The sequence below is a fragment of the Tiliqua scincoides genome, chromosome 2 (genome assembly GCF_035046505.1).
Source record: "Tiliqua scincoides isolate rTilSci1 chromosome 2, rTilSci1.hap2, whole genome shotgun sequence".
Lineage (NCBI taxonomy): Eukaryota > Metazoa > Chordata > Lepidosauria > Squamata > Scincidae > Tiliqua > Tiliqua scincoides.
Genome location: NC_089822.1, coordinates 252,415,060 through 252,437,842, shown reverse-complemented (window position 1 = coordinate 252,437,842; position 22,783 = coordinate 252,415,060). Strand labels below are relative to the sequence as shown.

General features: G+C 45.3%; 1 long non-coding RNA gene and 1 pseudogene across 1 annotated transcript; both read right to left on the bottom strand.

Moving 5' to 3' along the window:
* Nucleotides 1-2,330: 2,330 nt before the first annotated feature.
* LOC136642233 (uncharacterized) lies at nt 2,331-13,453 on the bottom strand. The gene is made up of 4 exons (XR_010793977.1): nt 13,374-13,453; nt 10,616-10,738; nt 8,507-8,605; nt 2,331-6,540 (listed from the first exon to the last, which is right to left on the bottom strand). It is a non-coding gene; the product is annotated as an uncharacterized lncRNA (long non-coding RNA).
* Nucleotides 13,454-15,553: 2,100 nt separating this feature from the next.
* LOC136642451 (5S ribosomal RNA) lies at nt 15,554-15,670 on the bottom strand (annotated as a pseudogene).
* Nucleotides 15,671-22,783: the final 7,113 nt, after the last annotated feature.

The window sequence follows — 22,783 nt, the reverse complement described above, 5'->3', positions numbered from 1 at the left end:
CTGCTCATTGGTTGGACCCAAGTGGGTCATTATGAGATTACTTATACCTTATACAGGTTCTGGGCTGGAAGGAGGGCGGGGCAACACATGCCTGTATGAAGGGTGTGGCCAAGCTTCACAGATTTATTTATTTATGTATTTGAAAGATTTTTTTTAACCCGCCTTTCCTCTACTGGAGCAGATGCCCAAGGCGGCTTACAATTCTAGCTAAAATATACAAGCAAGAAATAAAATCACAAAAAATAAATATCATTTGGAGGAGGGCAAACTAATTACAACCAGGTTACTGCTAAACAGGAGGCAAACAACCATCACCCAAACTTTTTCTGCCCTCAATAAAATGTCATGAGGGAGGGGGTATATATTAATTCCCCAGGTAGGGAGTTCCACAGATGACTGTTAGACACTCCTCTCCCCCCCACCCTGACTCAGGGGCATGCAGTGTCATGGACATCACACTGCACCAACTAGCTGTACTTTCTTCCTTTGTTATCTTACTATGTTTCTCTTCTTATTTCAGCAACGTTTTGGGACCAGATTGGAAGAAAGAAGGAGCAGGCTCAGTCTTCCCAGCGAAGAGCCCACACAGGAAAGAAGCCCACTGAGTGCAGAAATAACTTCAATTGGAGTAGTGTACTTAAGATCCACCAGAGAACTCACACAGGGGAGAAGCCCTATAAGTGCCAGGAGTGTGGTAAGACCTTCAGTCTGAATGGTCATCTTATAAAGCATTACAGATCTCACACAGGGGAGAAACCCTATAAGTGCCAGGAGTGTGGAATGACCTTCAGTCGGAGTGGTCATCTTATAAACCACCTGGGAACCCACACAGGGGAGAAGCCCTATAAGTGCCAGGAGTGTGGAGTGACCTTCAGTCATAGTAGTGCACTTAAAATCCATGTTGAGCCAGATTTGGCCCACCCTGAACTCTGAAAGCAACTAGAGCTCTGCTCACACACCAGTTCAAGAGAGAGAGTGATCCTCGTTTCTGTGGGGAAGCCACCTGCTATGCCCCAAATCGCAGTTGAAACCCCCCTTTTTGCCCAGTGCATGACAGGAGCCTCGGTTTTAGCCCTCAGGCCATGCCTAGTCTCTATGGACAAAAGAGGGTTAAATTCCTTTAGTGGGGCTCTCTGCCATGCACATGCCCTGCCTGAGAGGAGAAGCTGTGAGAGTGTGAGATGCTATTCCAACCCCTCACCTGTTGCTGCACCTGGTGACACTCTGATTGGTCCGGGATAATAATTATGGTAAGTCTTCCAATGATCTGTCCTGGGGCTGGCACTTTTCTTTTTTCCCATTATTAATTATTAATTATTATTATTATTATTATAGTAAAGAAAAAGAGAAAAAAACATACAAAAAGAAAAACAACAATACTAAAAATAGATAGAAAATACAAGTTTGAAAAAAACCTCTAACTGTGTTGGATATTCTAATTTTATATCTTAATAATCTAAATTTCTCCCCTTATTTTTATCACATCTCCAACAGCCCTCTTCATATTATTATTCTGAAATAATACTCTCTCTCACTCTCACAGTCTAAACTTCAAATCTACAGCTCAATGAGGCCAATCCTGAGCTTGTTTTCGAGCTCTAAGGCTGGGTGAGCGCCTGTGCTAGCCCTGCACTGGCCGGCACTGGGCTATTGCTGGGCAGGCACGCAGCCTTCACCACTCGGCGGTCACATGGACCGCTGAGCAGCAGAGAGGAAAGCGGGGGTGGGGGGGCTGAGGAGGAGGTGTTCCGGGGAGGGGGGAGGGGGGAGAGGGCGGGGAGAGGGCAAGGAGGAGGCATGATGGGGAGGTGGGAGGTGGGGAGAGGGTGGGGGAAGGTGTGATGGGGGACGGAGGTGGGAGGGAGGGAGGTGGGATGTGTGGAGCGACACCCACCAGATCCTGAGCCTTCGTGGCAGGCTCATCACCTGACATGAAGGCTCTTACCTCACCGCCGACCAAAAGGTGGTGAATCAGGTAGCCCCATTGCGGGGCTACTCCCTTTACCCGGGGGCATGAGGCACGCAGGATGTGGCGGCAGCCATTTTTTGTGCAGCCGCAGCCACGCACCCCAGGAGCTCGGAATTGGGCAGTAATTCATTGTTCTCTCTTTCATGCAGAAAGTTAAGAATTGGTTTCCAGTTCTTCATAACATTTTCTGTTGATTTCTCTTTTAGTAAAGTCATCCGTTTGTCCACCTCTGCAAAGTCCATAATTTTCATCCACCATTCTTCTATCAATGGAGTGTCTGTAGTTTTCCAATATTGTGCATAAAGGATCCTAGCCACACTTATCATATATAAAAATAAAAATTTTAATCTTTTTTCCTCATATTCATCTATCATACCCAGCAAAAAGACTTCAGGTTTCATTTGCACATTTGTTCTTAAAATCAGCTGTATCTGTTCATGAATCTGTATCCAATCCTTTTTTGCTTTAATACATGTCCACCAGGTATGGTAAAAAGATCCCTCCTGTTTTTTACATTTCCAACACTTATTTGACATATTTTAATACATCTTAGCTAACTTATTTGATGTCATATGCTGTCTATAAATCATCTTATATACATTTTCCTTGATATTACCATTTAAAGTAAATTTCATATGCTTTATCCATAATTTATCCCATTTTTTGATAGCGAGCTCATGATCCACATTTTTACTCTAATGAATCATACATTCTTTAACTTGTTCATCTTCTGTCTCAAATTTCAACAACTTATAAATCTTAGAAATTATCTGATCTTTAGTTTTTAATTGTTTCCAACATTGACTCCTCCCCTTCAAATCCTTATAATTTCTTATCAATTTTAAATCTTTCTGATATTTGTTCAAATAAAAACCATTGACGATTAAAACCTTCTGTTATTATTTCCTCTCCAGACTTCAACTTCCACTGCCCCTGCGTAAAACTCAATAGATTTCTACCCATACTCATTTATCTCTCTGTGCTGTAGTCAAACCAAAATGTGCTTCTTGTGATGAAGTCGACAGCGGAATTTTGCTGTAAAACCTATTTTTATATCAGTTCCATGTCCTCCACAATGCATGTCTAACAGAATGATTCTTAAATTCAACATTCACTTTCACTTTGTCAGGTATGACAAATCCTACCCACAGGAATCCTACCCACAATTACCCAGGAGTGGGGCAGGAAACCACAGAAATAGTAAACAAAGTCAGTCTTTCCTAGGTTCACAAATTACTAACAAGGAGGTCTGGTCTAGAGGGTAGAGCCTCCATTAGCCCGAAGATAACATCGGAAGGTTGCCAGTTCAAGGCCACTGGCAGCTCCGTGAATAGCGAGACGTTGAAGCAGCTGACAAGAGCCGAGTTATTCCACCTGCTCCTTGGTGTGAGCAAAGAAGTGTCTTGGCTGCCCTTTGTGTGAGAGATGAAGGAGCTGCTTGTCAGCCTGCATGGGAAGCTACTGGAGGCCAGAAGTGAGACCAGACCAAGAAAGAACCATCTGAAATGTTGTGTGGTTCTTGCAAGACCTTTCTATGATTGTAAAAATCCCCTCGGGGATTTAGAAATAGCCTGCCTATGTAAACCGCATTGAATAAAGTCTGAGAAGTAATCCGATGACCAGAAAGGCGATATATAAATACCCAGTTATTATTAACAACAATCCATGAAAACACTTCAAACAGGTCCCTCTTCATCTTATTCCTGGTATTTAGAAACATCACTGATTAAACTTTACTGCATAACTTCTATTTTGTGAGTAAACTCTCTCCTTTCCTGTAATCTCATCTGGAATTGCTATTAGTTGTTAATTCTTTAATATCTAATTATTTTTTATTTCAACTGTTGGTTTCACTTTAGTCTTTTAAATCCACATGCTTTCTCGTTATCTCCTAAGTCCATTCTCCATTCTAAGCCCATTCTCCACCGCATACCCCAGAAAAACAAACAGAATGGAGGTCAGACTTACTTTCTGTCTGCTTCTCAAACTCAGTGTTTTCCATCTCCCTCACTCTAAACCAGTGTTTCTCAAACTGTGGGTCGGGAGCCAATTTCAGGTGGGTCTCCATTTCAATATTTTATTTTTAGTATATTAGACTTGATGCTACCATGGTATATGACTAACATTTCCCCAAATAAACAGAACTGTACTTTTAACAAGCTATCATGTATCTTCTTTTAACAATGATAGTAATTGGGACTTACTCCTGGGTAAGTGTGGGTAGGATTGCAGCATAGGATTGTTAAAAATTTTCCTGCTTGATGATTCCAGTCATGACATCACTTCCGGTGGGTCCTGACAGATTCTCATTCTAAAAAGTGGGTCCCGGTGCTAAACGGGTGAGAACCACTGCTCTAAACTGTTCCAAACCCTCAGAGCCTCCACTCCAAGGGAAAGAATAGGAGCGTTTTGGAAGATTTGTGGTTTATCTCATCATACACCCTTTCCATCCAGGGGTATTTTGTTTTGTCTGCAGGCATACCCGGCCAGTGCAGAGCTTCGGCAAGATTACCAGTCCGCCATACCTCCAGGCTCCACTGGAGCTGGTGCTTTTCAACTTGTTCATAAATGGGTCGGGGAAAAGCAGCAAGGTGGAGAGGTTTGCAGATAACCAGGTGGTAAAGACCAGAATGGATTGTGAAGAGCTCCAAAAGGAACTCTCCAAACTGGGAGAATGGGCAGCAATATGGCAGAGGCGGTTCAATGTAAAGTAATGCACATTAGGGCAAAAAAAAAAAATAAAATCAAAACTTCACATATAGGCTAACGGGTTCTGAGCTGTCTGTGATTCAGAAGATTTTGGGGTGCTGGTGGAAAGCTTGATGAAAGTGTCAACCCAGTGTGCGGTGGCAGTGAGGAAGGCCGATTCCATGCCAGGGGTAATTTTAAAAAGGGATTGAGAATAAAACGATGAATAGAGGGGTGTTCTTTTTCCCTCTCACACTACATGAGAACAAGGAGATGTCCACTCAAACTGAGTATTGGGAAAGTGGGGTGGGGAGATCCAGGAAGCTGGTTTAACAGTCCAGATAACCATATGGGCAAACAGGGCCAGCCTTAGGGCAATGTAGCCTATGTCATAACATTGGGTCTGGCACTCTGGGGGGCCCCACACTGGGGTGACAGGCAGATCTCCCATTGCTGCAGCCAGCATCTGACAGCCTGGGAGGCGGTCGCATTGCTAGGGGGGTGTGGGCACAGTGGGTGAAACGCACAGGGGTGTACGTGTGACACCACTACTGGCCAAATTTTTTAAAATCTTGATATCTTTGAATATCATCATGTTATATATCATTCAATGTGTAATTTCATGCAGAATGCAACGAAGCAAATCTCATTGAAATATCTTTATCCATAGTCAAAAAAACAATGGGGCAGTGCATCACCACACCCACCACCCAGTGTTGCCCTGCCCACTGTGTGGGAGGAGGTCCATCATGTGGGTGACGTGCTGGCCTTCTGCACTGGGTGATATAAACCCTAGTGAGGCCACTGATAGGAGGGAAGCATGTTGAGCGGAACGTGGGCTTGCTTGCTCTCCCCTGGGAATGTTTGGCCTCCCAGAAGTAGTTGGCAGTGACATTATGTCACCACTAACTATTTCCGGGTGCCATGCTTTGGACCACAAGCATCTGCCTCACCGTGGCTGTAATTGCCGTGACTGCTTGGTGAGTGGGGGGCCCTGTGTAAGCACCCTACATTGGGCCCCTCTGGCCCTGTCGGCAAGAGGTTCAGTGTGTTGTCTTGGATAGGTTTTAGCAAAGGGTTTAATAAAACCCTTGCTGAGGTGGAGGCCACTCAACTATGTCCACGACTGAAGCTGAGAACTAGACTGAAGAAAGTACTATCTTTCTTGGATGTGTGAGGCTGGCACTTTTCAAATGGTAGCTGTATTCCCAGAGTTGACTATGAAGGATAATGTTGCATGCACTCCTCATCTCCTCATCTGTGGAGAAGTACCTGGAGCTATGTTGAGTCCTCCAGTGCCATAGAGGTTGATTGGAATCCTAGAGGAGCAGATCCCTGGAGCTAACTGGATAGCCCCCCGTCTCATGGATAGACTCTTAGCTCACCGTTGAACCCAAGGATCAAAAACCAAGCATGGAGCCTTTCCCCACCAAAGTTTGCTTTCGGAAAAGCAAAGAGCTCAGCATCAGTATCACCATCAAAAAATGCCACTTGTCCTGCTGAGTAGTCCAGAGAAACCCGTATCCGTGTGGGGTGGTGGCACAAGGACAAATTTGTTCTGGGAGTAGTGATTGACTGGTACTGGCCATCAATACGCTGTACTCCCCAATACCCTCCACTAGGGTCAAGGACAATTGGCCCATTTCTGTTTGCAGACTCTCTGACAATTCCCACACCCCACCAAGTTCCCCCATCCAACACTTCTACTTCCCAGCAAATTTTTCCCGAGGCGAAGCTTTGATGGCTTAGAACGCTGGGCAAAACGTCGAACCTCAGGGGACCACTGTTAAGTTGTTGCTTCATGCCTTTCCATTTCACTCTTTTCAGATCATCAGAGAGGTAGAGATGAGGGTTATTTGTGGCAGGATCCAGAGTTAGTTTTGCTGTGCAGAAGAGAGAGGGAGGGAGGGAGAAGGAGAGGGAGGAGAATCATAATCAGTTGCACATATTTTCTTTCTTCTGTTGTTCTTCTTCTAGCATTTTATAACAGGCAGCCAAGGAAGAGGCAGGAGTGTTCAGCACCACAGTCAAGGAAAACAGGTAAGTGATGGGTGCGGAAGGGGAAAACCACGGATAAGGATAAGTGAATGCTCGGATATTGGATTCATGGATTCCATGGTGATGGTGGCCATACAGATGTGTATGGGTGGTGGTGCCCATACACCACTTGACAGGGATAGATTCTCCAATCCCAGTTGTTATGCAATTAGGTCATTAAACTAACATTAAACCCAATCCATTGCCTTTTTTGTGTGAACTGACACTCCCTGCCAGACACTAGCTGGAGACAGATTGCCTCTTCTTTGCATTAGAGCCTCTTTGTTGTGATTTGACCACTGTGGCATATGCAGTCTATCAAGTGAACGGTTGTTAAGCAGCGCATGTCTGCATTGTATTTTTGTCCATCACCAAGTATGTAAATTGTTGAATTTGTTTTTATTGTGAATTATTATTTGGTTTGTATATTCATTTGCTACCAAAGGATTATTTAGATATGTACATCTTTTGGTGCCACATGACTCTCTGTTGTTTTTACTGTATGGGCCAACATGATCACCCCCCCTCCCCCCATTAAGTTTACACTCTTGTACTAATGAAATTTCAGAAAGTTTGAAATTTATAATAATTCAGTTTTGCTAATTTTGCTGCAATATAACAAAATATGGTAAAAATACTGTTGTCCCCCTCACCCCACATCCACAGAAAAAATGCTCCTGCTGCTACCAGGGGTACTTGCAATCTTTTAGAAGCAGGTTACCTCAGAATGCCAAATGCAAGGGAGTAACACCACGATGCAGGTACCTTGTGGGCTCCCAGAGGCATCTGGTGGGCCACTTTGAGACAGGAAGCTGGACTAGATGGGCCTTTGGCCTGATCCAGCGGGGCTCTTCTGATGTTCTTATAATATAGCAAACCCTAAACTTACTGTTGCTCCCTGCAAGCCCTCCACACTGCTTCCTCTTCAGGCCTGCTTGCTACCACTTGCCTTCCAAAGTGGCACTTTGCACTTGGAGTGCAAGTACTAACAAGCACTAACAAGCCGGCATGATGCAGAAGCCGTTTGGAGGGTATGTGTGGAGGAACCTCTTTGCACTTGCTTAATAGCGCTTGCCCTCCAAATGGCTTCCTCGTAGTTCATGCTTCTTAGTGCCAACAATCAAGTGTGAAGAGGAAGCAGTTTGGAGGACTCCAAAGAAGCAAACAAAACAAAAACAAATGAGATGAGCATGAGGGAATTTGTGAATTGCGGCTACCTGATACCATGGAAACTGAGTCCACAGATGGGGGGGTGGGGAATAGTCTCTGAAATGCATAGATAAGCCGCCCTGGAATTTATGTAGTACCTGACACTCAAAAAAAGATGTTCAGAGCTCCCAAGCATAATTACCCTTGGCTTGTTACACACTTGTAATATGGGTCCCTCTCCCTACCCCAACATCCCCTGCATATTTTGAAGGAACAATTTCTGACTTTCAGCTTCTTTCCATTTGTGTCATCTGAGCAAGATCCTCCACAGCTGTGCCCACTTCCCATTGATCTCAAAGTGTGAGAGACATAAGCATAGGCTTAACTCTCTCATTGTACGCAATGGCACTCAAAACAGGTCACTTTTAATAAGGTTATATCCAAAGTGAGGGGGAATGTGTCACAGCTTAATTTGTTTATGGCAGACCGCTCTCCAAGGCACAGAAGCTGGGCCTGTGAAAAGATTGCACTTATCGATACAGTGACCGATGGCTTCATCTCCTGGGGTTCAGGTCTCCTTCTGCATTGTGGACATCTTTGAAATCAAAAGCTTAGCAAGGCACATCCCTTGGTCAGTGATGTGTTGTTCAGAACTCAGCTTACCTGTTATGCTGTTTTTAGCGGCTGAGCAGGGAATACATTTTTGCAGGCACGTCGGGATCCCGTTTGGTGCAAACTTCCAGTCTAAAGTGTCATGGGGAACTTGGAAAATACAATAATTGGACTTTAGAAGAGGATTGCCACCCAGTCATGAGGTTTATAGTTTTCTGTACTTAGAGAGAGCTTTTGATCTAAGCAGCAAACTGGTTATAGACATATAAAGTTTCCATATGTTTGTTGCTGTTTTTTGTACAGGAAACAAAATCACAGGCTCAGCACTTCCACAGCCTCGTCTGAATTAGCTAAAAAGGAGAAATAGAGCTTTCCACATGTTCTATGCAGAGGAATGTGGCTTGTTGGGGCATGCAAAACTAGTGCAGTAGAAAGAACTTGGGATTTTTCAGTCAGGCCATATGGCCAAACAACACGCTCTCAACTTTTCACTCACTACCAGTCCAGTTGGTCAGTCTGTCAGGCAAATGTTACTGCACCTTCCTTCCCTGTTGTTTGTCCCCAACATTTGATATCCATATTGCTTCTGAAGATGGTGTTTCCATCTAGCCTCCACCATATCCTATCCCTCACCTCCCATGCCTGAAAGCCTGACACGATCAGTGGCAGTCCTCTCTTTGCCCTGACCTGGAAGTAATTTGCAGTGATGTCATCACATCACCACAACCACTTCCAGAACTGAGCTGGGAGTTCAAGCCTCTCCCCACGTGATTCTGTGCCACTCTAGGCTGTCCTCCTTCCTGCAGCGCGCACAAGATTGCACCAGGAGAGGCTGCCACACCTGGTGCAATACCACTCTGCAAGTTGTGATGACTCTGGCTGCAATTCAGGGCCATTCTGGGCTCCCCCCTCATAAGAACAGCCCCACTGGATCAGGCCATAGGCCCATCTAGTCCAGCTTCTTGTATCTCACAGCGGCCCACCAAATGCCCCAGGGAGCACACCAGATAACAAGAGACCTCATCCTGGTGCCCTCCCCTGCATCTGGCATTCTGACATAGCCCATTTCTATAAAGGAGGGGGGCCTATAAAGGAGGCCCCTATAAAGGAGGGGGGCCAGAATAGTTCACAATCATGGCCAGAGTGGCTGCAAGTTGCAATGATAATGTGGGGAGACAATATGCGTGTGGCCTTAATGGGTAGCAACCCATTTTCCCACAACAAAATATTGTTTGCACGGTGGAAAAATACAATGTACAGGAGTCTCCTCATGTTCACAGGAGATACATTCCTGCTGAAACCCAAAACTGTGGATAGTAGCAAACCCTACACACATTCCCTCCGTTGCGCTCATGAAACAGTGAGAACCTAGTTGCTAGAGGAATGCTAGAGGAGCCAAGAAGCAGAGTCTAGCGTGCTCACTGTGTGCCTGCTTCCTCTGCCATTTGCTTCCTGTTAGCATTCTTGCTCTCACCTCCTCTAGCATTCCTCTCTAGCAGCTACCAGTCTAGGTTCTCACTGTCTGCTTCCTTTCCCTTTTCCAAAAAGTTTTTCCTTTTCCAAAAAGCATTGCAAATGGAGAAAGATGAGTCATGATTGCGATGGAGGGGGGGGGGAATATGAGGACTGGAGGTAAGTGAAACCATGGATATGGGACCTGAGGATACAGTGTTGTGGTGGTGGTACTGTACTTGCTGGGGAAGCAAGGGGAGAAGGTTTTGATCCTCTTCAGCAAATGAGGGTGCAGTCCTAACCCCCTTTCCAGCACTCACTTTTTCAAGTTACAAAAAAGTTCCATTGAGTATATATTTACAGCATCTGATTAGGATCAGAGGTTCAGCCAACAGAGTTAGCAAGGCCCTGGAGCTGCCTTGCCCTGCATGCCTTGTGCTAAAGATGGCCTGGGCATTAGAGCCCTGGTGTGTGCCATCTTAACAGGTCAGAGGACAAGAGGAGAGTGCTCAGAGGAGAAGGGAAGGATAAAGGGTTAGGGTCACACCCCACAAGGTTCACAGAGAGAACAGGTAGAAAGGTCAGATTCACTGGGCCAGAGCTTGACCCCTTCTGGACAGCATCCTGCCCCCTCTGGACCACAGACGGAGAAAAATAACCACCAAAAGCCCTTATAAACTTAGGGGAAACAGAGAAGATATTATTTACCTGGGAGAGAGAGAAAGATCACAACCAGGATCAGAGCAACAATTCCTGCCAGCAAAATGCCCACGCTGATCTTCCACCAGAGAACACTGGGATGAGGAGGAGGAGGAAGTGGAGAAGGTGGACCTATGGAATGGAAGTTGAGAGTGAACTTCTGTTAGAGACAACACGGGCCTCTGTGTCTTCTGAATTGGTTGCCCACTGTCTACTCTGCTTGCATGCAGAGGCTTCACTAGGGTTTGCATCACTAGTGATAGGGTGCCAGAGCTCATTGTTTAATCCCCATGATGGCCCTCATCCCCTACCAGACCACACAAAATAAATTTCAATGCCATACGTAGAACCTAAATGCAGTGGCATCACTAGGGTTGGTGTCAACTCCATTAACTTTATTTATTTAAATGTGTAACAGTACAAGTCACCCAATAAGTCAGTTACCAACAAAAAACTGCTAGAAAGTTGGATAGGATTAGGCCATAAGTATTAGCTCTGATACATGGAAATGAGAGCTGACTTACAGTAACACCTTATTGGTTCCCTGCTGTGTCATAGTAACACCACATTGGTTCTCAGAATAATGTGAGCTTGACACAAGGAACACAGTAAAGAGGAACTGCTCCTTGCTTGAGCAAGAGGGAAGCAGAACTCTGTGGCTTACATCAGCACAAATGAGGGAGGCTGCGGCATACTGTAAGGCACCCCAAATCCTTCGCCCCCTTGCAACCTACTGCTGATGCAACCCACTTCTGCTGGCATCATGCATGGGCTGTCCATGATCCAAATAACATTATCTAATTAACATCTTGGCTCAATTCAAATTGCTAGTGTTGATGAATAGGGCTGGCTTGGGTGGTGTTTTTTAGCCCAAACCAGCCATATGCAAGAGATCCCATAGCCCCTCCCTTCTCCATTTTCCAAAACTACTTTCTACATGCACCTCTAAATGTAATTTTAAAGAAGATAACCAGGAAGTGCAGAGCGGGGCTAGGGCATGGGCACATCAGGAGTGCGCATGGCTGCAACCATTCAGTTTTTAAAGTTGGGGTTAAAACAACAGCATCCGCATTGACCTTGTTGTCAATCTGGTTGTCTTGTGTGGTCCCTGAGGCATCTGGTAGGCCACAAGTGGGCTGACACTTGTCAGGGGCCGGGAAAAAAAATAATTAATTTACATTTAAAATTTGAATAAATTTACATAGGTGAGATACAGGAGGCTGAACTAGATGAGCCTTTGGCTTGATCAGCAGGGCTCTAACACTTTAACACCTGAGCCCAAGACATGTCCACAAAGCCCTTTGCCACAGAAAGGGGCCATGGAGCATTGCACAGAGCCTTTTCAGTGAAGGCCTCTACATATTGAAATATATTTAAGATGTGTCAGACACACATCAGACCACTTCAGAGGTGGCCATGATCCTCCCCCCAATTAAGGGAGTGCCTTGATTGGCTGTCCCAGAGAGGGACTTCTGAACTGAGCATGACAAATCTTTTACAACCAGATTGTGGGGTTCTACTTTTGAGGAGTGAAATGCTGTTGGGTAAGGGTAGAAGTATAATCCCCCCAAATTTGGCTTCAATTGACTTTCAACCTAGTGCAGTGTTTCTCAACTAGTGGTACAGGTACCACCAGTGGTACTTGAGGTGGTGTCTAGTGGTACTCACAGGACCCCCAGGCACCTGCTGTCAAAGACCAGTGACATGATGCAACAATCAGTGGCAGGAGGCATAGTTCCAAAGCATACATTTTGCATACTCAGAAAGCCCTCTCATCCACCCTGAGCATCTAACTAGTGTTGGTTTCATCTCATCTGGCCTCCCTACCCAGAACTAATGGGCGATGATGTCATCACCAGTTACTTCTGGTGGTACTTCCAATAGGTGGACCATGCAATGTGGTACAGAGGGGGACAAATGTTGAGAAAGCTGACCTAATGCAATGCCTAAAATGTATCTTCTGCTTTGGGAACAAAAATCCACTTTGTTTCTCTTCTTTTTTCCTAGTCTCTGCTTTGGAAGGAACCTGTCAGTTTCAATTTAGCTCCTGAGAGGGCTCTGAGTTAACTTTCTAGATGTTTATAAATCAGAAGTTCATATTTCTGAAACAAGGCAGGGAACAGCCCCCCTTCCTTGGTCTAAACAGTCCTATTGTGTATGGAAACAATTCACATTTTTCAGAGGAAGATCTGCAAATAAAGTCCCTAAATTAGATTTCACCAATCGCAGGCTTTGGGAACTCTTACAGTATACCTCTTTCCCAGCTCCTCATCCTTTTCAGCAAAATCCGATACATGTCTACACAGAAGTAAGCCCCTACACAGAAGTAAGTAAATTTAATGAGACTTACTCCCAGGTAAGTGTGAAAAAGATTGCAGCTTTTGCTTACTATGTGTCTGTTTGTGGTACTTTTGCTCAGTTCTAAATTATCTAACTTTGGAGTCTAGATAAAGCTCATCATGAACCATGTCCCACTGAAAGCAAAGAAACAAGTTTATTCAAGTCCCATGACATTCAACAGAGCACAGCCCTGTCCTGATGTCACTTGGACATCTAGAAAGTGAAAACCCTGACTCAGAAAGATCACACCCCAAAGCACCTTCTCATTTGGCCCCGTATTTTCAACATAGTGTTATGAGCAAGGTTTATCTCAATGCTAAATCTTGTCTAAATCCTGGCTTCTCTAACCCCTTTTAAAAAACCAAACCGCAACACCACAGAAAGGAGAGAGCAACAGTCCTGCTTAAAAGACAGTTTCAATCCATACCTTTGGGTTTGTAATTATGTGGTCTTTTGGTTGGATCTATGGTCATATATCCATCCTCATCTTCCATAGCTCTTCTTCAACGTTGAGTTCCAGTGTGATGGACTTTGGAAGAGGAACTGGAAGTTCCTTTCAATTCTAAAAACTGCAGTCCTGATGCAACTATGTAAATGGACTTACAAAACTAACCTCCCAGCTGGTTAAATCAGCTTCACTGACTTGGAATCCATGGATGACCTTTTCTGCTGGTTTATGCTCATGGCAGGCAACTTCTAGATGACCACTAGGCTAGCCCATCACTCCCGTGTAGCTTACAGAACACATTTTTTCTGTCTTATACAGGCTCAGTTGTCCCCATCCAGCAAGTGGATTTATCCTGAGGTTACTCCTTCCATCTATGCTCCCTGCTGTTATCAAGCAAGACTCCAGGTGTGCTTCACTCCAAAGAGGAAGGAATGAAGACAACAAGACTGTGAGATGAAATGGGAGGGAGGCTGTGGCGTCTGCTGATTAACTGGTCATTTTAAAGGGAGAGATGAAGTCACCAGGTTATTGTGATGAGGCAACACTGGTTAGACAGTACTGGATGGAGCAACAGCCTCACACCAGCCTAGCTACTGCACACTTTTCCCAGGGGCCACAGTCAGAGGCTTCAGATCCTCCTTCCTACAGCTTCACAAACATACCCCTCAATCACTGTACCTCCAGGATTCATAACATCCCTCTTGGATCAAACCAAAAGTCCATATAGACCAGGTCAGCATCCTGTTTTCCCCGTACCCATCCTGATGCTCCCATGAATTGCACAGCAGGTTATGAAGACAGTAGCCCTCTCTAGCTGTTTTTCTCCAGCACCTGATATTCAGAGGTACACTGCCTCTGAACAGGAGGTTCCATTTAGCTATTAGAGATGATAGCCTGCTGCTAATGTATTCCCTTCCATTAATGCGTCCAATCTCTTTTGAAGGTCATTGAAACCTGTGGCCAATGCGCATCTTGCCACTACAAAGTTCATACATTAATTACATGTTGCAGGAAGAATGGTTTTGGGGTGCACAATCAGAAAACCAAAATGTACAGTGAATGCTCAGCCTGCATAATAATCAGGCTGCATCTGTACCAGCCAAGCAGGTATCAGGGTGGGGCTGGGCAGCATTTATTGTGAACCAGCAAAGCTGATTCCTGGCAATGAGTTCTGTGTGGGCAGAGACTTGACTAGAATGCCAGGACTAGGAGCTGGGCTCTGACAAGTATGGAGCTGCCCTGCTGGTTAATTGATTCAGAACATACATTCAAATGATGGGGGAAAGCTTCAGCTGCTTCATGGCTGTGAACGCATTGTTGTGTTTCCAGGGCAAGGGGTCTGTAAAAAAGACAGTAGCACCTTTAACTATCCTCTCCCTATCCTTTGATCCTCAATGAGAGCCAGTGACTTAGATGGCTTTAGCAAAGGCTAAAAAAGATAGTAGCACCTTTAACTATCCTCTCCCTATCCTTTGATCCTCAATGAGAGCCAGTGACTTAGATGGCTTTAAAGCAAAGGCTTTAGGAAAGGTATTTCCACCAGAAATACCTGGTGGAAGGGTCTTTCAGTGGATATTAACCACAATAACTGTGTGGAACCTCCTTGTACAGAGGGAGTTTACCTCTGTTGCTGGGGAGCGACACCCTGAGACAGCTGTGGTTTCCATGCTCTGCCTGAGAGTCTTCCAGAGGCTGATCACTATTGGAAACTGAACACTGGGACCTGACAAACTGTTGTTACCATTCAGCAAGGCAGGTCTATGAGATAGCACTGCTGCACAGCTCATGTTCTGCATGTAGAAGATCCAAACCCAGACACCTCTAGTGAAAAAGACCATGAGAACCACTGCCAGCTCCTGTAGACTCAGCTCCCTCTACTTCAGACTGATGTTTGGCAGTTAAGGCTGCCATCCTATCCCCACTTTCCTGGGACTAAACCTAGAGAATACAATGGGACTTATTTCTGAGAAGACAAACATAGGATTGTGCCCTAAGTAGGGTCTTGATGCATCTGTTCTCAGCACCTGCCTGGGACAGCAAAATCAATCCTTTTTGTAAATGGGTTTCTAGGACTAATTAAGGGGAGAAGACTATCTAATGCTTTGAAACAAAAGTATGTGTTCATAAAATATCCTGATATCTCGAAAGACTATGGTATAAGCCTACAGCACCCAGTATTCCCAGGCGGTCTCCCATCCAAGTACTAACCAGGCCTGTCCCTGCTTAGCTTCCAAGATCAGATGAGATCAGGCGTGTGCAGGGTAACAGTTGCTGCCAAACATTTGCATATACATAGCAGGGATCAAATGTGTACACCTGTGGACTGGGCAGAAACAGATTAATAATAACACTTCTGTGTTTCCCATCAGCCTTTTTGCATACATTTTTAGTGCAGGAACATAGAAATCTTCTCATAATTAGTCAGACCATTGGTATGATCAGTATGGTTGGCACTGCTTGACTGTGGCTCTCCAAGGTTGCAGGCAGGAATTTTCCTCTGCCCTACCTGGAGATGCCAGGGATCAAACCTGGATCTTCTGTATGCAAAGCAGGTTTTCTGCATGCAAAGCACCAAGTTGTGCCCAGGGGTGGCACAACTTCCCCTGAGCTATGGAACGGGGCTGGTCCATCCATGAAGTGAGGTGAGGTAGGCTGCCTTGAGTAACAGATGGACATAGGTGACCCACCATGTCCACTGGCGTCTTCCACAGCCAACCCATCCTGTCCCCACACTCTCCTCTCTTTGCTGTACAGCAGGGATCAGCAACCATCTTCTGCATTGGATATGCACGCACGAACCTCCTGATTAGGCCATACAGCTAAGAAAAAAGAGAGGGGCATGGCACAGAGAGACGCTTGCCCAGACAGAATGACAGATCGGGCTGTTGCTGTTTCTACATAGTATCCTCACTGTGGGGACTAGCTGGTGCTTAATAAGATCTCTTCTATGCATGAATCTCAATACCGTCATACATCTTCTCTCAAGTGAGAAGGCTATATAGGATATCGGTGGCATTGCTGCTGCTGCTGCTGCTGCTACCTCACCTTTTCAGGCCTCAATCTGCCCCCCTCCCTGCCCTGGTCAACTTCCTGTTCCTCCCCTCCCTGTTCCACCTGCACCCTGCCCCTGCCACCATCAGACTTATCTTCCTGGGTCCACTGGTGTGCCTCTTGTGCTGCCACCGTTTGTGGCAGCACTCCTAAAATGCCCACTGGCGGCACCCTGTGGAAACCAGGAACCATTTTACAACAGCAGAAACCATTTTACAATAGCAGCACTGTGTTCCACTGTTATAAATCCCTTAATTAAGAATTCTTAACTGCCTGTTGACATACAAATGCACATTGAAACTATTCTCATTTAAATTAGTTAAGTCATTTAAAAGGGCTTCACCCAGGTCCATGATGTGTATGTGCAACTTCCTGATTTTAAAAGTAGGCTACAAGGGAGGGCACCAGGATGCAGGTCTCTTGTTGTCTTGTGTGCTCCCTGGGGCATTTTGTGGGCCATTGTGAGATACAGGAAGCTGGTCTAGATGGGCCTATGGCCTGATCCAGGGGGCTGTTCTTATGTTCCTAATACTAGCTATAGAGCAGTGGTTCCCAACCTTTAGGAGCTCAGGGACCACTAAGGCAAAATTTGGAGATGGCAGGGACCACATGCAACCCTGCCACCCTTGCACACAAAAAATACAATTAAATTTGTAATACATAAGAAGATTATTTAATAATTAATGAGATGGTTGTGCTTGCCTTTGCTTCACTAGCTGTGAAAGTCTTGGGTTTACATGGAATACATGGAACACAAAATAATCCCCCCCCCCCAACTCAGAGGTTTTCATACGCACCCAATTCAATCCAGTCTCTTTTCCCCCACACCAGACCACATTATGCACAGCCCTTGCCTCTTTTAAGTGTGGAAAACACCTCGAAAAGGGAGAGGGTAAGCATAAGGGGATTATAGACAAGTCATGCAAGGTAGTTAAATGAGCCAACAAAAAGCACACACATCCCTCCACAGTTCCTTTTGTTACATTCCCAGTGATCCTGGGAAGCACTGACATAAGGGGTTAGGATTGCGCCCTTAATAAGATAAATCCCACGAAGCAGGTCAGGATGATCATTCTCATGTTGCAAAGGCAAAGGCTGAGAGAGTGGATTGCCAAAGAGCAATTGTTGAGTCTGTGGCAGAGGTGGAATATAAACCAGGATTTCCTGGGTCACAGCTCTATCCTGCAACCCTAGTTTTGCACAAGGAAGAGACAGAGAAAGAAAAGAAGAAGGTCAGAAAGTTCCTGAACTTCTGTGATAGAAGCTTAAGCCACCATATTGTACTGGGAATTGTACTTCTGTGAACCACTTTCCACAGGAGTACCTGGGGGACCAGGATGGCAAAAGCCCAGGGGTGCCACCTGGTGGGGGGTGCCTCCGCGACCCCTCCCCCACCACCCATTTTTTGTTTGTTGTTTCTTCTTCAGACCCACTTACAGGGCCTTAGTAGGCCTTCTGAAGCCTCTGGAAGGCCTACTGGGTGCTGGAGAGGTTGCACATGGCCTTTCCCGCCCTCAGAAGGCCTAAAACATAACTTTGTTTTTTTCCTCCTGTTTTTTACCTCCGGGTTGCATGAAGGGCTGGCACTTTGAGGTCCTGGCCCTGGTGGCACAGAGGTCAGGAACACAATTGCCACTTCCACATACCTACAATTCAAAAGTTAAACCAGTGTAGATTCAGCAGGTATTCAAGCCATACAACCTAGGCTAAATATTCCGAAAGTTTTACTATTAGTTGAATCTGGGCAGTGCAGTATTCTCTGGCATTTTTTAGGCAGGAGCATTTGAGGCTGAAAGGTGGGATGGATGTAAATGCTTTTAAAAAAATAATTAACACTGGATGAAAATCAAGGCCATTGGCCAGAACACCCTTAGGAATTTGCTTCAGATCAAATTTGAGAGGTACAAAAAGCAAAGAACTGAACAACTGCATTACTTCCTTTAGCCAACATCAAACTGTTCTATAAATACAGATTTATCACCTTGGTGAATTCTTTGATGTTTGGTAAGATTCTCCCTTTGGTATATCTTTCCCCACATTCCAGGCAACTGTAGGGTTTCTCTCCTGTGTGGATTCTCCAACGTGAGATAAGATTGGACTTTCTCCCACAGTCTGAGCAGTCGTAGGGCTTCCCTCCTTTGTGGATTCACCAATGCGCCACAAGCTGGGATTGATCACAGAATTTTCCCCCACACTCTGGGCAGACATGTTTTTTCTCTAACCTTTTCCTGACCACTATTTTCAAACTTGTAAGGGAAGAAAGATGCAGTCAGAGATGGCATTGTTTCCCATGAATAGGAATTCTCCATCTGTAACTATTTGGTACAGAATTGTTATAGCATACTAGTTAAGCACATGAGCTGCGAACCAAGAAGTCTGTGGTTCAAATTTCACTTCGGCCCTTAACTTGCTGATTTTGGGCAAACCTCAGACCCTTATTTGCAATATTAATATAAAAACATGCTATATCTTTTCTACATTGTGCATACATGAAAGAGAACAAGGCCATTCTGTTACCAAAAGGGCTGTTTTGTTTTAGGGGAATTATTACAGTGCCCTTATTGGAAACTTCAGGATCATAGGCTGGATAACAAGACGGCGTAATGCAGAGAAATTCCCTTTAGGTTAGACTGAGAGAAAGATAACTTTCAATAAAAGATTGTATTTTTATTACAAAAGCACACAGGTAAACATAATGCACATGGAAAAATGATGAGTCTTGGTCCTAGTACTTGCGTCCAGCTTTATGGTGGTTGCATGTGAAAAGTATTTGGTGCATCCAAGAAGATTAGAAAAGGGAAAAATTGTAGGGAAGGATTTTAGGGGTCCCTGATCTGCCAATCCCAGTTGCTAACTAAAGATGGGGAGAGAAGGGGAGGAAAAGAGGGGGGGGGAGAAGGGAAAGAGTTCCAGACGCAGATATAGTTACCTTTCTTGTAGAGCAGTTGGATGGGGGGGGGGAAGAGTCCTGGGAGGAGGACCTTCTGCCTTGGGGGGGGGGAGAGTCAGAGAGAGCGAGCATCTGGCGAAGCCCTCTCTTAAAAAGCGTTTTTTGCTGACCTGGATGTGACCTAGAGCTGACCTGGATGTGCTTGCTTACTGCACACAGTGGGGTACTTGGAGTATGTAAAACAAGGAATGATCAGGAAGTCAGTTATCAGCAATGGCTGGCTTCCTGGGCGGGGAGGGGGAACTTAAAACATGCAGTAAACCAGGAAGGCCATTCAAATCTGCATACAGTACTTAAGCAGTGATTGAGTTAAACAAGAATAGAGACATTTAAACAATGATTTACTCTTCCAGACTTGTTAACCCTAGGGAGGGGGATGTTGTCTCCATGAGCTTGTGACTTGACTCCTTTGTGACCTGTATGATTTGTTTGGCCTGTATGATATTTTAGTCCATAATAACATAACCAGATATAAAATCACAACTAAGGAAAAAGGGGGCTTTTCATGTAACAATTCAGTCTGACTATACTGCCCCCCCCCCCCGAATAGCCCCACTGAAGACCTCCCAGACATGAACAGAACCTTGGTCTGGTCGTATCTGGGAGGTTTTCTGAGCCTTGAAGAAGCTATGTGCTACTGTGCACAACCTCTCTGAAGTTCACCAGAATGCGACAAAAAAAGCTCCAGGCGGCATTGTGAGCCTCTCCATGTCTCGGAACAGTTCCAGATGCAACTGGAGCAAGGCTGTAGTTGCATTAGGAGTTCAGATGGGCTCCAGAAACCACGGATTTCATTATCTGTGGTTTTTGGTATCCATGGGGGGGGCGTCTGGGAATGGAACCCTCACAGATAAACAGGCTCCACCTGTAGTTCCGCAAGCAGAGGGAAACTACAGCTTATAACAGTGCCTATAGAGTCTTTTGAGACTGAAGGTTGCCAACTAACAAAGCAACTAACTAACCCCCGCAGATAAACAGGCTCTGCCTGTGGTTGTTCCACAAGCAGAGAGAAACTACAACTTATAACAGTTCCTATGGAGCAAATAACTCGATGACTCAAGCCAGTCAAACAACCGAGTCACTGTTGATAGAGGAATGGGGACGTGAGGGAAAGCTAGGAATTTTTCATTTTTTTCCTGGGGGGGACAGGACGGGACTTATCTCTGACCTATATCAACAACCTGTTTCTATTTCATAGAGGTGACTCATCCATTACCATGACTGATCTGTCTCCCTGTGGCAGGATCCCCACATCCCTCTGGTAACATTTGATGAACAGAATCAAGCTGGACGGGCAGGTCACATGGCAAGAGTCACAGGAAAGTGTAGTAACTGGGTGACGGTGGGGGGGGCCACACCTCATCTGATCGGCTCATCTCATGTGACTCAACTCATCTGAAAGTTGCTGAAGCAGCACTGAATCCAGCCATGGGGAAATGACAACCAGGTTAATTTACTTTTAGGGAAAAGTAATAAAAAAAACAACAACAGAAAAACCCAAGCCTGCAGCGATGAATCTGGTATTTTAGTGAAGGCCCATGACATGAGAAAAACTTGCCTACTAAAGCTTGCAAAAAAAAAAAAAATGTGTTGGAAATGTCACAAGTCCGCATTGCCGATTTCTACCTGTGAGAATCCTTGATATCATAATGCAGAGGTGCTCAAACCCTGGCCCGGGGGCCACTTGCGGCCCTCGAGGCCTCTCAATGTGGCCCTCAGGGAGTCCCCAGTCTCCAATGAGCCTCTGGCCCTCCGGAGATTTGTTGAAGCCCGCACTGGCCCAATGCAACTTCTCTCAGAGTGAAGGCGACTGTTTGACCTCTCGTGTGAGCTGTGGGATGACAGCTCCCTCCACTGCTTGCTCTTTCACATCTGTGATGCAGCAGTGGCAGCAAAGGAAAGGCCAGCCTTGCTTTGTGCAAGGCCTTTTATAGGCATTGAGCTATTGCAAGACCTTCATTCATTCATATAAGTTCATCTTTAATATATTCATTTATGTAAACTTATGTAAATTTATTCAAATTTTAAAAGTAAATTAATTCTTTTTTTCCCCCGGCCCCCGACACAGTGTCAGAGAGCTGATGTGGCCCTCCTGCCAAAAACTTTGGACACCCCTGCCATAATGGAAAGGGGGTAGTGGGGAAAAGTCCTAAGAGTTCCTCAACTTGGTGGATCCTCAGATTTGTTGTAAGTTTTGCACTCTGAGAAAGTGCAAGCAACTGTTTGTGGTGTCTCTGGTGTAGGGTGGATGTGTGGCAGAACCCTTTCCCACACTTGGCACACTTGTAGGGCTTTTCCCCTGTACAGATAGTCTGACACAAGGGGAGACTGGAGAGCTGACAGGGTCTCTTCTCACACTCATAACACTTGTATGGTGTTCTGAACTCTCTAATGCATGAGAAGCTGGGATCACTAATGAAAGTTCTTCCCACACTCAGGGCAAGGGGGCTTTTTCCTCCTGGGAACAATGATAGTTTTACCAGAAATTCAATTTGAACTGCATCACTTCCCAAGCTGCCTCTTTTGTGGTATCTTTGATCTCTGCCGGTGTTCAAGGAGCTCGAGATTTAGGGAAGCCATCAAAGGAGCTCTCTCTAGCATGGTCCCACACAACTGCACAGAGTCAGGACATTTTCTAGGAGTGCCACTCTGATCTCCCTCATACCAGATGATCTAAATGGAAGAAAAAGAAAAAAAAATAAGATAATCCAGGAAGAAGAAAAGAAGACCCATGAAAGAGACAAGATTAGTTGGGGGGGGGGTAGGGAGATGACTAGGACCTTAACTATAGGGTGGTCTGCTTTGGCCTGCTCCCTGTAGGGCCATGCTATGCCCCTTCTTTGAGCGTTTTTCTTACTTTGGAAATTTCTCGCTCTTTTCCTGATGTAGCGATAAGGGGATATTTGCAGACAGTGTTGCACTAAATCAGTGGTTCCCAAGCTGTGAGCTGTGGCTCCCTGGGAAGACATGGAAATCAGCCAGGGGAGCTGTGGAATCCTTGCAAAAAACCCACCACCCTATATAATGTATAGGATTATAGCCCTAATGGAGAGCTGCGGCCAATGGTCTACAAGGTTAAAGGTGCAGCCAGTTGAAAACATTTGGGAACCACTTCACTAAAGCATTGTTCCTGCCTTGTACTGTCCTGGTTGAGGAGTACAAAGCCCCTAAGTGGCTCCTCTGTTTATCCCACTTCTCACCTGGGATTGCATTTGCTAGGTTCCTTCTCCCATCCAAGACTTGAGACTCCGACACTCAAGGCTCTTCCCCTCATTCCAGCTGAGAGATCTGGACAGGCTTGCAGGCAGCTTGACCTTTGGAGGTTGGGAAAGAGAAGAAAGTTGGATGTTTCCAAACCACTGAGAGACTATACAGCTCAACTAGAAAA